This window comes from Mytilus edulis, chromosome 14, assembly GCF_963676685.1.
Source record: "Mytilus edulis chromosome 14, xbMytEdul2.2, whole genome shotgun sequence".
Taxonomy (NCBI): domain Eukaryota; kingdom Metazoa; phylum Mollusca; class Bivalvia; order Mytilida; family Mytilidae; genus Mytilus; species Mytilus edulis.
Window position 1 is genome coordinate 35,858,737 of NC_092357.1, and position 15,538 is coordinate 35,874,274.

Here is a 15,538-nt window from a genome sequence, read left to right on the forward strand (position 1 = left end):
ACGTCACTACTCTAATGACAAAATCCTTATTTAAACAAATGTTCAGACATATTGATCAAAAAGGAAACCTTTCGAACTAAAAAGTTAGACAAGACACAAAAGTAGTCTATATAAATTTCTATTTTCAATAAAACACAATGTTAACAGTAAGCTCAAATGTCACTTATAAGTTCATAGCAAAAATAACAATGAATTTGAAATATGAAGTAAAAATTTACCTGCTATTCTATTACACTATATTTTCGTATATTTGTATAGACACATAGTGTGCTAGTGACCTAATACGGTATGTATGGGGTCAGTAAATTCCATATGGGGTGAGAGCGAAGCTCGAATCCCCATATGGAATTTACTGACCCCATATATACCGTATTACGTCACTAGCACACAATGTAACGAATTTATCTTACCGACTATCTTAACGTGTGAAATTAAGACTAGTGATACTCAAAATGAGCAAGTCTTCAATACTGTTAGCACTAAGAAAATACTTCCATTGATCCTACAAAAACAGATGCCAACAATAACGACTTGTAAGGTTAAAATATGTTTTATGAATTTATTTCAATCTTAATCATCAATTTCTTCGTCTGTTGGAACTTTGAAGATTTGTTCTCAGTACCGTTTTGTTTTTTATAAAGGGACATAACACCATTACTAACCGTGTATGGAATAAGCCCCGCCCCCTTCTTACCTAATAAGGAATATAAAGGGACGTAACTCCACTACTAACCGTGTATGAGATAAGCCCCGCCTCCCTACTAACCTAATATCAAATATACACGGTTTGCACGCGGACGCTTTTAACCAATCATATTCCTGGAAATGTATAGGAGGTAAGATAATTATAGTTACACATAGTTCGTTGGTAGACACAGTGACTCGAAATATAAAAGTGCGCTTTTTCAAATTGATTAAAAGTGTTATAATGTTACTCAAGTTTTGTTTGGTAATTTCTGTTCCTCTTTCGCCATTGCCAGATAACACAACATTTTAAATATTGCATTTTAAAACAATAATTTGGTCTTTTTACCTAATCCGAACAAAATTAATCTAATATATCTTTTTTTACAGAAACGTGCTAATCAAATTTACAGAAAAGATTAACAGCTCTAACAATTAAATGTAAGACGTATAAATTCAACCTGACAGCTTCAAACGTACTCTAGCATGTTTATCTATTTTCATAGAAATTCATAATATTAAATAAAATTAGTAGATTTATATATGAATAAGATAACCTTCATTTTCAGTGGAAAATTGTTTTACTGTTACAGTGAGTTGCTTGTAGGTGTTATGGTAAAATTTTACCTATAGCTCAACCTGTTTTTAAAATTGTCAACACAATAGGGACATTTAAATTGACCAGTTGGTATTGTTAGATTTAAATCTACCTTGATTCTACCTGTAAAGATTTTTATTCACCTAACCAAAAGTTTCAGGATGCTTTTTTCCTGAACTTTTTTTTACCTAGGATTATTCTATTGAGAAATTTTTATTTTACTGTCATTCAATGAGTGATCAAGCCAAACAAGAATGACCATATCATATATTTTATTGAATAGATTTAAGTATAAACTTTGTGTTGAAATGAACAACGTCGTAGTGAAACTCACGGGCTGTTCCGGGGGTTGGAACACCCCTTTTCTTGCCGATCAATGCTTTTTGAATAGGGATACATGTAATTTAAAATTGCATGACCTAAAATGCACTACATTTCATCTAAATGTTTGCATAGCCACTACTAGCAGTGTTTAATACCCTAAATAATCCAGTCGTAATATTTCACTCACTTTAATGAAACCTCAAAATCATATTTGAATAAACAATTTCATTAATTTATTTACACTAATATTTGACATCTCATCCAGAATTCCAATGATTTTAAATAATTCCCAATTTTATTCATTTTTCACTACTTCACTAGATTTTTTTCTAAATCCATAGTATAAATTCTGATTAACTTCCAATTATATACATCCTAATTTAACAGGTGCAGAATCTATACATAATTCAGAATCATTTCCATTACTATATTCCAAATAGTTATCCTCACTTCTATTTTGTAATATTTTATTTATATTTTTACTATATATCACCTGATTTTAATATATCCACAGTAAACATTTTATTTCATTTCCTATAATAAATTTCCAAATCAAACAATATTTGATTCAGAATTTTATAATGACTATTTCCAATTTCACATTCACTTAAAACATTTCCTCATGTTAGGAATATTTTAGAATATTTTACTTTAATTTTTCACTTTATCACTAGATTAGACTATATCCACTGCATTACTTCAACATTTTATTTCATTTCCTATAATAATTTCCAAATCAAACAATATTTGATTCAGAATTTTATAATGACTATTTCCAATTTCACATTCACTTTTAAAAAACATTTCCTCACGTTAGGAATATTTTAGAATATTTTACTTTTATTTTTCACTTTATCACTAGATTAGACTATATCCACTGCATTACTTTAACATTTTATTTCATTTCCAAGATCCCATTTAAATAGGGAATGATCTTAAATTTGTAATAGATATTTCAAAAATCACATTTAAAGCCACAGAAACATGTTGGATGAACTCACACTATATCTCCTACTTGAATTCCAGTTTTGAAATCTTTAAATCTTTGACATAACTAAATCCTTGTTTTCAAAATTCCAATAGGGAACATACCTTTTATAATTGTATAAATAAACCAATTGTTCAGACGTTTCGGCCATTGGCCTTCTTCAGTTATTTATTATTCCTCTAAACTACATGGCTGACATTTCTTTTTCCAAACATTGAAAAGATGTTATAGATAACTAAATCCCATCGTATGAAAAATTGAATTCCTTTAGTGAACACAGCATTTTATGCACAAAACTCCCACTAATATTATAATAGATTTCAAAGAAAAAACAAAGCAAGGTATACCCCAAAATTATTTCGAATTTTATATGTACAACATCATATGTAAGCCCCACAAAACGGTTTGAATGAATTATTTCCTCCTTGATGTCCTTCATGACAATAAAATCTTGAAAGAAACACATCACATTTTAAGAAGCAAAATTGCTATAAAAAGTCTGAGTAGTGAATTCAAATAAAATAAATCCAAAATTGTATGCACAATGACACCAAAAGATTTAAAACATTGCAAATAATAATCCAAAATGAGAATCTTGAAGGGTCATGTGAAGAAAAGAACAACATATCCCTCTGAAAATTTAAACTGTAAACACCCTGAACAGCTATTTCTTGTTTCACTGGCAGCTGGACAATACTATGTATAAGGGTTCGAATTTTAAAGAAGCATTTTGGTGTAAAAACAGTTTAAATTTTCAAACATAGTAATACATATTTATTTTAATCTTTTACTGATTTAGAATTTTAGGTAAAAAATAGATAAATCAAATATATCAGGGATTTAAAACAATGAAAACCAAATTATTTTCTTCCCTATCAATTTTTAATAGAATAATCCTAGGTAAGAAAATTTTCAGGAAAAAAGCATGCTGAAACTTTGGGTTAGGTGAATAAAAATCTGTACAGGTAGAATCAAGGTATATTTAAATCTAACAATACCAACTGGTCAATTTAAATGTCCCTATTGTGTTGACAATTTTAAAAACAGGTTGAGCTATAGGTAAAATTTTACCATAACACCTACAAGCAACTCACTGTAATTAAGTTCTAATTAAAGTTTGTTTGCTAGACCCTCGCTTTGATTAATGTAGTATAACTCTGGTTAATTTTCATCAAATTTTATCATTATGGGGAGATGATACAATTCGGTTTTCAATTTAAAGTCTTTTTTAAATGTTGTTTCGTTTTATGTAGGTTCCAATCATAATTTCTCACTAAAACATTTGACTACGTTTGAAGTTTCTAGAATAAAGTGGTGATCATGTTGTTTTGTTTTTGTGTTAATGCGTATGGGTATCTTTTGTTTGTTTGTATTAAGGGTTGTTGCACTTAAGCTTCATACACACATTTGTTTTTAAGAAATCAGCTGATGAATTCCATATGTGTACTTTTTTTTTGGCGTATCATGCTGTTGATTTCAACAGTTCGTATTTAAAAAAAAAAAAGAGAAAAAACAAAAACCTTTTTTTTTTTAATTCAGTTCCTGTTGTATTTTTACGAGCATAATCCATACGTTAAATTGAAAACAAATTCTATGGATTAGTTAATTACTTCGCTTTAAAGTTTATAATATTTTGATCACACATGCAAGTCAGTTTTGATCTTTGGCAGAAAATACCTATGTTTCATTGTTTACTACTGCATTTCAGATAAGACTTGTAAATTGATTTGCTCTTGTCCGTTTTTGATTTCATGTTTCCACTTTCCAACACCAGCGTTATAGGTCTATTTTGGACGGTTCTGACTACAGCTTAATAACACCATCAATAAAGAAATGTTTGTATTTGAAAAGTCATGTTAACTGATAATGAAAGATCTTGGGAATTATTAAGTATGGACGGTTTTTTTAGCGATGTCGATTGGGTGGAACTGGTAAACTCGAAACATGAGCTTTTATCCCTGTTCCGAGACCGGTACTATTTTCATGAAATTGTTATATATATTAAAGAGTGCACTGACGACGCAGAGGTCGATTCAGCAGTTTTCTAAAGAGGATTTCAACCCAAAATAAAAAGGAGGGTCCGACCATATATCCCTATTCAAAAAGCATTGATCGGCAAGAAAAGGGGTGTTCCAACCCCCGGAACAGCCCGTGAGTTTCACTACGACGTTGTTCATTTCAACACAAAGTTTATACTTAAATCTATTCAATTGATTGTAAGGGATAACAAAAATGCAAAAGTGTAGCAGACACGGATGCCCCGTCCGCACTATCATTTTCTATGTTCAGTAGACCGTGGGATAAAAACTCTAATTTGACTCTCAATTAGAAAGATCATATCATAAGAAACATGTGTATTAAGTTTCAAGTTGATTGGACTTCAACTTCATCAAAACAACCTCGACCAAAAACTTAACCTGAAGTCGGACAGACGGACGAACGGACGCATAGACCAGAAAACATAATGCCCATAAATGAGGCATAACAATCACAATCGTTTTAAGTCGTCAAGGCAACAGTTGCGGATACAAAGTTGTAATCGTGCATAACAAAAACGACACCAACATTAATATTTCAAATTAAATAGTTTGTTGAGTATCCTCTGAACAATATTTTTGCTAGTTTTCATATACTAACCATTGAATTAAAAGTATCCTGTTTCGTGGGGAAAGTTTATTGCTCCTGCTGATAATATATTTATCATACATCTATCTACACCTTCGGTCCTCATAAATCCTTGTCTTGAAATATTTGACTTTGTGCGGTCCTGATGGCAAATACAGAAAAGCGCTTCAGAAATGTAAACGTGTTACTTACATCTTTTCTTTCTTTTTTTTTATAGAAAACACTATTTGCTATTTTGTTTCTGTATTGTGGGTTTGTTTTTGTATTTTGAGATGACCCTTTGTTTTAGTCACCTGTAATCGTAAGTCTAAAGTGTAATCCTAGGTATAGACCAGGATTCCGCAAATGACTACTAGTATGTTTTATACAAGAAATACATGCTGAATACTAGTATGTGAATAGGTACAGCAGATTATATCAGAAATATATGATATGATACAAAATTGTGCCCATTGCTTGTAAAATAAAGAGCCCGGTATTTTTTTTTTCACAGCCGAAAGTCTGATTGTTCATAGCTGTGTTTCTAGCCACAATTTTTTCCTCTTCGAACTACCACACCGTTTTACAAATGATATCGGATATATTCCTTACGTCGTAACTACAGCCCCCTTCCCTTTCATGAATGTGACCTACCGAATTAGACTATTTACCGGATTTGTTATCACAAAAGCAACACGACGGGTGCCACATTTTGAGCAGGATCCGGAGAACCTGAGATCACCCCTAGTTTTTGGTGGGGTTCATGTTGTTTATTCTTTAGTTTTCTTTATTGTGTCATGTGTACTATTGTTTGTCTGTTGTCATTTTTCATTTTTAGCCATGGCGTTGTCAGTTTATTTTTGATTTATGAGTTTGACTGTCCCTTTGGTATCTTTCGTCCCTTTTATACATAACCTTTTTTTTAATGTTATACACTTTAAACATCTTAATTATACGAACTATACATATTTATTTATTTATAATTTATTTTATTTTCAATAATTATACACAATGCAGTGCATCATAAGCCTATTTGGCTGACTGAAAATTACTTGTATATGTGAACGTCATTGCATGTTAAAATTCAGGTTGCACTTTAATATTAAAATATTCATTCATTCATATAAGATTATGAAACGCTTATCGGTATAACATCTGAACATGCCTTGTGATTTGGCGGGACACAAAGGACGCATAAGGCCTTGTAGTGAGTTTTACAGAACCACTCCAGGTTTTCTCCATGATACTCACAGACCTGTGAAATTGTAATATTTTCAATCTTGCGATAATCTTCTGTTGAAATAACCCTATGTTTTTTTTTATGTTTTGCTTTTTCTGTTAAATACGGTTCAAACTCCTATACATATCAGTGTCCTTATTCAGGAATTTGATATAATTATTGGGGGCCCCTCTCGTGAGCTCTTGCACCTGTCTATCATACTACCCAGACAGTGTCTATCATACTACCCAGACAGTGTCGATCATACTACCCAGACAATAAAATTGAGAATGGAAATAGGGAATGTGTCAAAGAGACAACAACCCGACCAAATAAAAAACAACAGCAGAGGGTCACCAACAGGTCTTCAATGTAGCGAGAAATTCCCGCACCCGGAGGCGTCCTTCAGCTGGCCCCTAAACAAATATATACTAGTCCAGTGATAATGAACGCCATACTAATTTCCAAATTGTATACAAGAAACTAAAATTAAAATAATACAAGACTAACAAAGGCCAGAGGCTCCTGACTTGGGACAGGCGCAAAAATGCGGCGGGGTTAAACATGTTTGTGAGATCTCAACCCTCCCCCTATACCTCTAACTAATGTAGTAAAGTAAACGCATAACAATACGCACATTAAAATTCAGTTCAAGAGAAATCCGAGTCTGATGTCAGAAGATGTAACCAAAGAAAATAAACAAAATGACAATAATACATAAATAACAACAGACTACTATCATACTACCCAGACAGTGTCTATCATACATCGGCTCCCGTTGCTTTTCCCCCTCTTGTTCGTCTTCAACACTCTTCAAGTTCCGCTCCAGGTATTTACCTGTCTCTCTCAAGTTCTTAACACTTTGCCTACAAATGCAACTGCGATATTTACATGTTATACATTTTAAATGAATACTTTTACTTCCGTGAACTATATACTGATAATTAATTAAATAGAAAATTATTCCATGGGACACAGATAATCTCCCCCGGCTGGCACATAACATAACAAAGAGGCATAACTCATGAACGTTAAAAGTGACGACACCCAAATTCAACCCTGATCTGTGATTTATAAGACTCATAATCATTGGTTGAGACAAACTAAAGTTAGAGAACGGAAACTAATTTTGGGACGTATGTTCGTACGGACAGACAGGTTTAGCACTTGTATAAATAATCCAGAGGTTTTCTGTATTTAAATTGTACAAACCCGATTGATTTCCGTCTATCCCTCTGACCCCTACTATATTATGTCGATCTGGTCTGGTAGAGATCTGGCTTCGATTTAGCATAGTTAGTCGAGAAAATATAGTGTAAAGGTCGTTATTTGGTCGGAATAATCGAATAGGATTTAAAATAGTTTGTCGGGTTGGAGTCGTGAGGAAGTCATAAAGTCGAATTCAGTTGGATGATGTTTGGGTAGTGGTCTTTAACAACATCGATCAAAAATATGGTTACACTTGCAATTGATAGTGACATTTTTGGCAATCGGTATCATCGAATTGATCTTATCGGCAGAAGGAATCTTGCTTGAGTATGGTTTAGACTACAGTCGAGTTATATCGAGTGAAATACAGTAACTTTCAGTACACATGTACAGTCGAGTACAGATATAGGCCATTTCAGACCTTTAATTTACTGGTTTGAGTGCTTTTTGCAATATTCCTGCAACTAAGATTGGGACTTTTTTCCCACTTTTTGTGATCGGTGCGAGACAAATATTTCTCCTCACTGGTGAAATATTTGTTCGCGTCAAATGATAGGTCAACATTAAAATATGACGTCAAATTTTCTTGGTTTCCTATTTTTCCTATTTTGACGTCATGATAAAAAAAAAAGGCGACCATGCCTGATGACATCACATTTAAAGAACACAACTTTCTAAAAATCTTTAAAAAGGAAGAGTAATAGTCAAAAGAGAAACAGATTACTACACTATAACTCGTATACTACAATATTTGTTCACTACTAACAACAAGCCTCGTCCTTTCAATATTAAAATTTAATTGTTTCTAGTGGAGAAATATCGTTACACACTTGTTGCTGTGGTGGAATCTATATTTTCACAGTTCCTTATTTGTCTTTTGTCAAAAATTGACTCTTCTCTCCCCATTTTCTTTCTAATAATTCAGAATAATCATCAAGAGGAAAGTATGATTGTTACATTCAACTGTTAGGAAGGTATTAACAATAACTTAAACAAAAAATAGAGGTGAAAGAAAACACCTTTATTGACAACATAAAGGTTTAATGCCACCGAATATCACAAATAGCATGCATCCAGTATTCTACTCGCATTTCTGATAAAAGACACTAAGTCATGAGCTTTCATCATATTTTGATTTTGCTTTGATTATCTAGCTGAAACTTGTTATTTTATAAATATACATTTAATAATATACAAAATGATGTATGTTAATTTTATTTTTATTGTTAGCATAGGACCTTTCAGGGTTTCCAAAGGAGTAGGTGGACATAAGGCCCTTATTTGGCCCAAAAATTACTGCAAATTTAAAAGTTACCATACATATTCTTAAATTACTGAAAATTTAACTAAGGTACAAGGTATTCAGAAAAACAAAACAAATTTGACATTGAACAAGTTGCCATGGCAACAAAACATGACTTAATTTGCATATTCTGTAAAATTTCATGATTTTCTTTGTTTTTCATCATATTTTGAGTATATTTAAGATTGAAAAAGCATATGCGCACCAAAGAAACAACTTTATATTTGGTGCGATTATGTCAATAATTAAAATAAAGCTTCAGTTCAGTTATTTTGTTGTTTCTTGGCTGCGCACAATGTTTCCGCGATGGAAATATAAACAGAAAACTGCATAAATTCTGTATTTTTCATCGTTTTTGTGAACTATGTGTTGTGTTAATGTAACTCACACGTACACTAAACACAATTACGTTCCCATTGATAAAACTCTATGTTTACATGTAGTTTATATCATGTTTTGTCTACATACAGTCGTTAGTCAATGTAGGTCTTGTGTAGGCCAAACGTACACAAAACTAGGCATTTAGAACATTAATTCATGTAATTATACAATGTTTATCTAAGGAAGAAATGATTTTTTAATAAAATTGATATTTATAACAATTATTGATAAACTTCTCTATAGAAATATTTGTCTAAACTTGATATATCTATTCGTTATAAAACTTTTTTTCGCTACTAGCAATCAAATATTTTCTTTTTTATATATTTAACACTTTAATGTATGAGGTAAATCTGGATTCAATTTTGTTTTTGTCATCTATATGACCAGATTTTTTTTTTTTTATCAAATTGGGGATCAGAATGTTTTTCATGGAAAATTCACCAACCGCCTTTTTTAAAGTAAAATGGTCGTTCCCTAACTGCTAGAAAAGTTGTCCGAAAAAAAATTGCATTCTGTTCTACAAAATGCACATTTTAAATGACATATAGGCCGTATTCCTATTGACCTAAACTCGGTGTTGTGTAAGGGTGATTCACACGTAAACTAAACACAATTACGTTCCCATTGATAAAACTCAATGTTTAGATGTAGTTTAAATCATTTTTGTCTACATGTAGTCGAAAGTCAATGTAGAACTTGTGTGGTTCAGTTTACAAGGTATTTAGAACATGCATTTTACCATGTATATTTATATAAGAAATGTTTCTTTTAATAAAATTGATATTTATAAAAAAAAATTATGTATGTAGTTTTTTCCTGAATCATTTCTTCATCTCGATATATTAATTGGTTTTTTATATAAAAAGAAAACACGTTTAAGTAGCCTTATAAGGGAGCAACCATTTAACTACATGCGGGAAGGGGATTATGGTTTATGTTCGACATAGATTTTATTTTCGCGATTAGCACGATATTTTTGTTTATTTTTTCAAGGTTATCAATCAAATAGTTGTGTTCAAAATTTAACACTATAAGGTATGGGGAAAATCAGGATTCAGAAATATTTTTCCTCATTGAACAGAATATTTTTTCATCCATTTTAAAATCAGAATATTTTTTTAACCCCCTTTTTTAGTTGACTGTACATTCTCTGAACCCCTAATCCAGACTCAAAGCATCAATATTGCCAAACACATAATTCATTTGAAAATGTCTTCCCGAATTGACTGGACACAGAAATATTTGCCACTGATCAGTCAACGATTCACGCATAAATTGATTTCTAAAACACCCTGAACATCTCAATCCTTCTTCTCCGTTTTGTAGCATACATGATGTATTGTGTAATTATTGGCGGATAAAGATGGCAAACCGAACATACTCCTAAACATGTTTACTGTACAAGCATTTTGTGTGAACACAGCATTAGTTTACAAGTGTGAACAAATCTTATGTACAGGTACATGTAATTAAACAAAGTGTATAGATGTGAACAAATGTAATGTGAAACCAGTGTACATAACATTAAACTAATTGTAAACATGTTTACTGTACATGGCGTTTTATGTGGACAATTTACTGTTAAAACTTTCAAAATCGACTCTTCATTTAATGTCATAATACATGTATGTTATTAAAAGAAACAATTTGAATAATAATTTATTAACTGTATCGTATATTGATTTTATAGCAAGCTATTTCATGCGATGGTTTTTTTAAGAGTTTTAAACGACTTTGTACATTGCTACCTTTCCGTCTTTACTGCATATCAGTAATGTTCTTGTATCTTTATCATAGTAAATAGCTTTTGGATTCAGCAATCCATCTGATTTTGACAGAAGAGTTTTACTGGTTTTCCCGTCATTTTGTATTATTGTTAGGTTATCCGAAACATAACCCGCAACGTAAATGTTAAGGTAATTGTCTACTGTTACACCGTCGGGAAATTTAATGCTATCACTTTCGAACTACCATATTTCGTCCCCATTCAACTGACAACAATGTATCTTATATGACTTGTAATCTGTGTAAAATATCTTGTCTCGGCACGTGTTGATACATGTACCACTTAATGTTGTAGATGCAAATTCTAATGTCTCTAGTTGATTTCCTGATAGATCAAGAACTTGTATACTGTTTCCATGTGCTACATAAAGTTTCCCTTTCTCATAAGATACTCCTAAGCAACTTTTTTGTAAATTGATTTTTTTTTCAACGTTGAGTGTATTGCTATTGATTATTTATACACACAACGCGTCTCCGTATGTCACAACAATACGATTAAGATCTATCACTGCTATACTGTTCGGTTTGCTAAAGACCGAGATGTCACGGATGTGTAAACCTGAATCACTATACTCTATCAAATGATTATTTTCTGTGGAATTTGCAATTAACAAATGACCATTAGGCAATATGACACAACCTGAAACATTCAATGTATGTGTACTCGTCATTTGAAATGTTTTATTAAGCTGTAGTTTGATGTCGGATATGTTTCTTGTCATTGGAACGTTGATCTCGATTTGAGCTTGATCGAATTTAGGTTCTCTGAAATCAAGGTTGGTGGCAGATTCTGAAACCATTATTTTCCAAACTCTTCAACGTCCTTGGATAATTTTTCGATTAGGCTATCAATAGATTTTTAATTCATAGTCCTTGGCAGCACCGACTTCCCTCTTTATGGACCCTACCTCGTGTACGATCTGTTTATCAACCTGACGCGTTCCCAGAAATACTTGTATGTCAGAAGAAAACTGTTTCATGTGTATTGTTTGTTCCCTTAGTTCGGTTATCATTTCTTCTGTTGATTTTAGATTCTGAAGAATTTTCATATATTTTGATTTACAAGTCTGAGATCAATTATATCAAATGCATAAGGGGAAATAACTCTCATATGGAGCGTTCATATTGCTTCGGTCAAAATAGGACAAATCATGTGAAGGATATAACGAGCAATTTTTTAAAATAAATTTGTCGTAATCTTTTACGGTTACGAAGGAGTAGTGGACACAAGTAAAACAGTGTTTGGTGAGATAACTCCTACAAAGAAAAGTATCCGGTTACGCAGGGTATATTTCAAAAGCGCATAAACTGTTCAATATCATATACCAGATATCTAAGCGATATATTGCGAAACAAATATTTATCGCAAGAACAAAATTAGGCGGAAGAAAAAAACCATAATCAAAAGAAAAACAATAGGTCTTTCCACAGAAAAGTGGAAAGACCTAATAATCAGAACAAATACAATAGGTCTTTCCACAGAAAAATGGAAAGACCTAATAATCAGAAGAAAACAATGGGTTTTTCCACAGAAAAGTGGAAAGACCTAAATTAAGCCATACAATGCCATTACTTATAACACTGGCAGTAACATAAAAAATAAACCATAATCATACACACATTTGAAAAATTTTAATGTTTTCTAATACTGTTGTGATATTTAAATAATTATCTTATCGTCTTTGTCATGTTAGTCAAGCTTTAAAATTTAAGTGTCATGATGATACTTGGCTATCGTTTTACCAAGATTTTACAATTGTCAAGTGATTATAAAAGATTCTAAAGTTAACTGAATGAATCAAGGTTGTGCACCTAATACTAAGTGTTTTTTACTGACGGAATAACTATCAGGATGTTGATTTTCCCCTAGGGAGTAAAAGATAATCATTGTCGTTTATGTAAACCTCTCTAAAAATGCAATATTTTCTTTCGAAACTTCCCTTAAGCATTTTCACTTGGCAAACATTGTCGAAAAAATACTGTTACACAAACTGACTTGATTATTTGAATCCTGTTGTACCCAAATATACATTGCTTGTGAACGTTTAACTTCTTGAGGATTTTACCATCGTCGATAAGCACTCGTTTATTGTTATTGAATATGTTAATACGGTATTTCTCTGGCAATTAACTATTTTGAAAATTCTGAATTATATGAAATACTAAAATTGTATTTTATTGAATATTTATATTGAAAATATGCCATCATATCCTTTCGTACGAAAACGGAAGGATGAACAATTTGGCAAAAAGAAAGAATGGATGACAGTTTATGTAAACCTAATCAGGATGAATTAGTAAAAAGGCAGGACCGAATTGAGTGAAGAATAGAAAGACAGGACAACGATTACAACTAAAAAATATTTTTCATCATTACTCCCACCCTCTTAAGTATTAAACCGTATCTGCCTTACATAAGATCGGTTATGAATAAACGACAAATCAACGGATGCAGTTTTTATGAAGAATTTTGCACCCAATCAACCAAGGTTCTTCGGAAAATATTGAAAAATATATTATCTTTTTGTGCATTATATTAACTAATTCTATATTATGATTTGAAGTTTTCTACAAACAGATTTCAGGAATTTATTTAGGTTAGTGATTGATGAAAAGTATTCATGCTAATCAAAACACTACTTAATAATGTGACCTTGTTTAGTCATAAACATGTTTTACTATATCTAGGTACATTTTGTTCATTTAGTAATTATAAACAGATAAAAAGAGATACACAATTATGGAAATCTTTAGAACACTTTAATGTTTATGCAGAATGAATTTGAACTGTAAATGACATATATGTTTGTCACATCAAAATCCCATACCTTGGTTTACAAGGAGATAACATATTCAAAACTTCAAATGGAAGAAATTAAGTTTATTAAAAACTAAAGATATAATGCAATTTAAAAGATTGAATAACTGATATCAAAGTTTATATATCGAATTTTGTGTCGATATTTTCTTGTCATTAAATCTTATGTAAACACTAGAATTTACTGGAGGGGCTTTTATAAACATAATTTGAAAGTTCTTCAAAATATGTTATATATGTATCGCTCCCCTCTTTCATTCTTAATATGATAAACCTCATGGTAAATCGGAATAAGTGTTTCCATAATATTTTATATAATTCATAATTTCGTTAGTTAGATACATGTTTTATTATTATATACGAACAATGAATCTAACACATAGTGAATATGTCTCCTGTTTTGAAACAGATAATATCACCAGCCCATGGCCAACAGCCAGGCACTGCAATGCTTATATCAAATATTGTTATACGATTAATTTCTGTAAATCAACACAGAGGGTTGTTTGGGAAACTTCGGAAATTTGCAAACTGTAAAACCCTCGAAAATTTTGGAGTTCGTTTGGCTTTGCGGGATGTACAAGTTCGCAGCCATGTCTGTTCAGATTAGGGACGTCAAATTTGATTCTTCGTGTAAAGAGAGTGCCACGCTCTTTTCTCGGTAAGAAACTTTTGCAGAAACTCTTTCAACGATCCGTGAGCATGTTGTTCGGCTAATTTTCTGTCCTTATCGAATATATCATTATTTCTTCGTGGCACTCCAAATTTCATTGATCATCCCCCATACAGCCTCTATTAAAGGAACTACCAATTGTATTTTTTTCTGAGCATGCATGAAATTCAAAGAAGCAATAAGTTATAAATAAATACTTGACAATGTGTATAAACATAATACAAAAAGAAAATTGGACAGAATATACCAGGGGAACATTCATATTTACGTTGAAGACAAGATTTCTAAGCAACAACAAAACTGATAGTACGCCTCAAGTCAGTGAAGACCACAAAAAACTGCACCGAAAACTGAATAATAAACAAAATATCCCATACAAAAACCGGGGATAATCCCAAATGATTCTAAAGGGTTATTAGGAGATTCTGTTCCACAGGTGGCAGCCAGACTATTGCTCATGCTAGTCAATTGTGAAAAGACTCATGCATCCAAGTTCATCTGTTTCAAACTAATTTCATAACTGTCAACTAACTCGTTATAGGTGTTCCATTGAACATTCGAATGGATAACTCCAATTTTCCATCCTAAACTCCTGGTTTAATTGTCTGTCTTACGACAGAAACCCTTCATCAGAAGACATTCTAGCAAATGTTTTGAATTTTTAATAATCATGTAAAGTGGTTCAGTGAAAGATTCAATGTTCTTCATTCATGTTTTAAATATATGTATTGCTTGGTTGGTATTCAGTTTTAGGACAAAAATCACACATCCGCTCCTGGGATATATATATTAGATGATCAATTGATTTACTAGAAAAATGTGCTATTTTTGAGTGACAAAACTCAGAACAAGTATTAATACAAGATTACCTAACCCATATGACACATGTTGACCTACTAAAAATGCCTGAATACTTATCTCAGCAATGCCGAACTATATACATAACTAC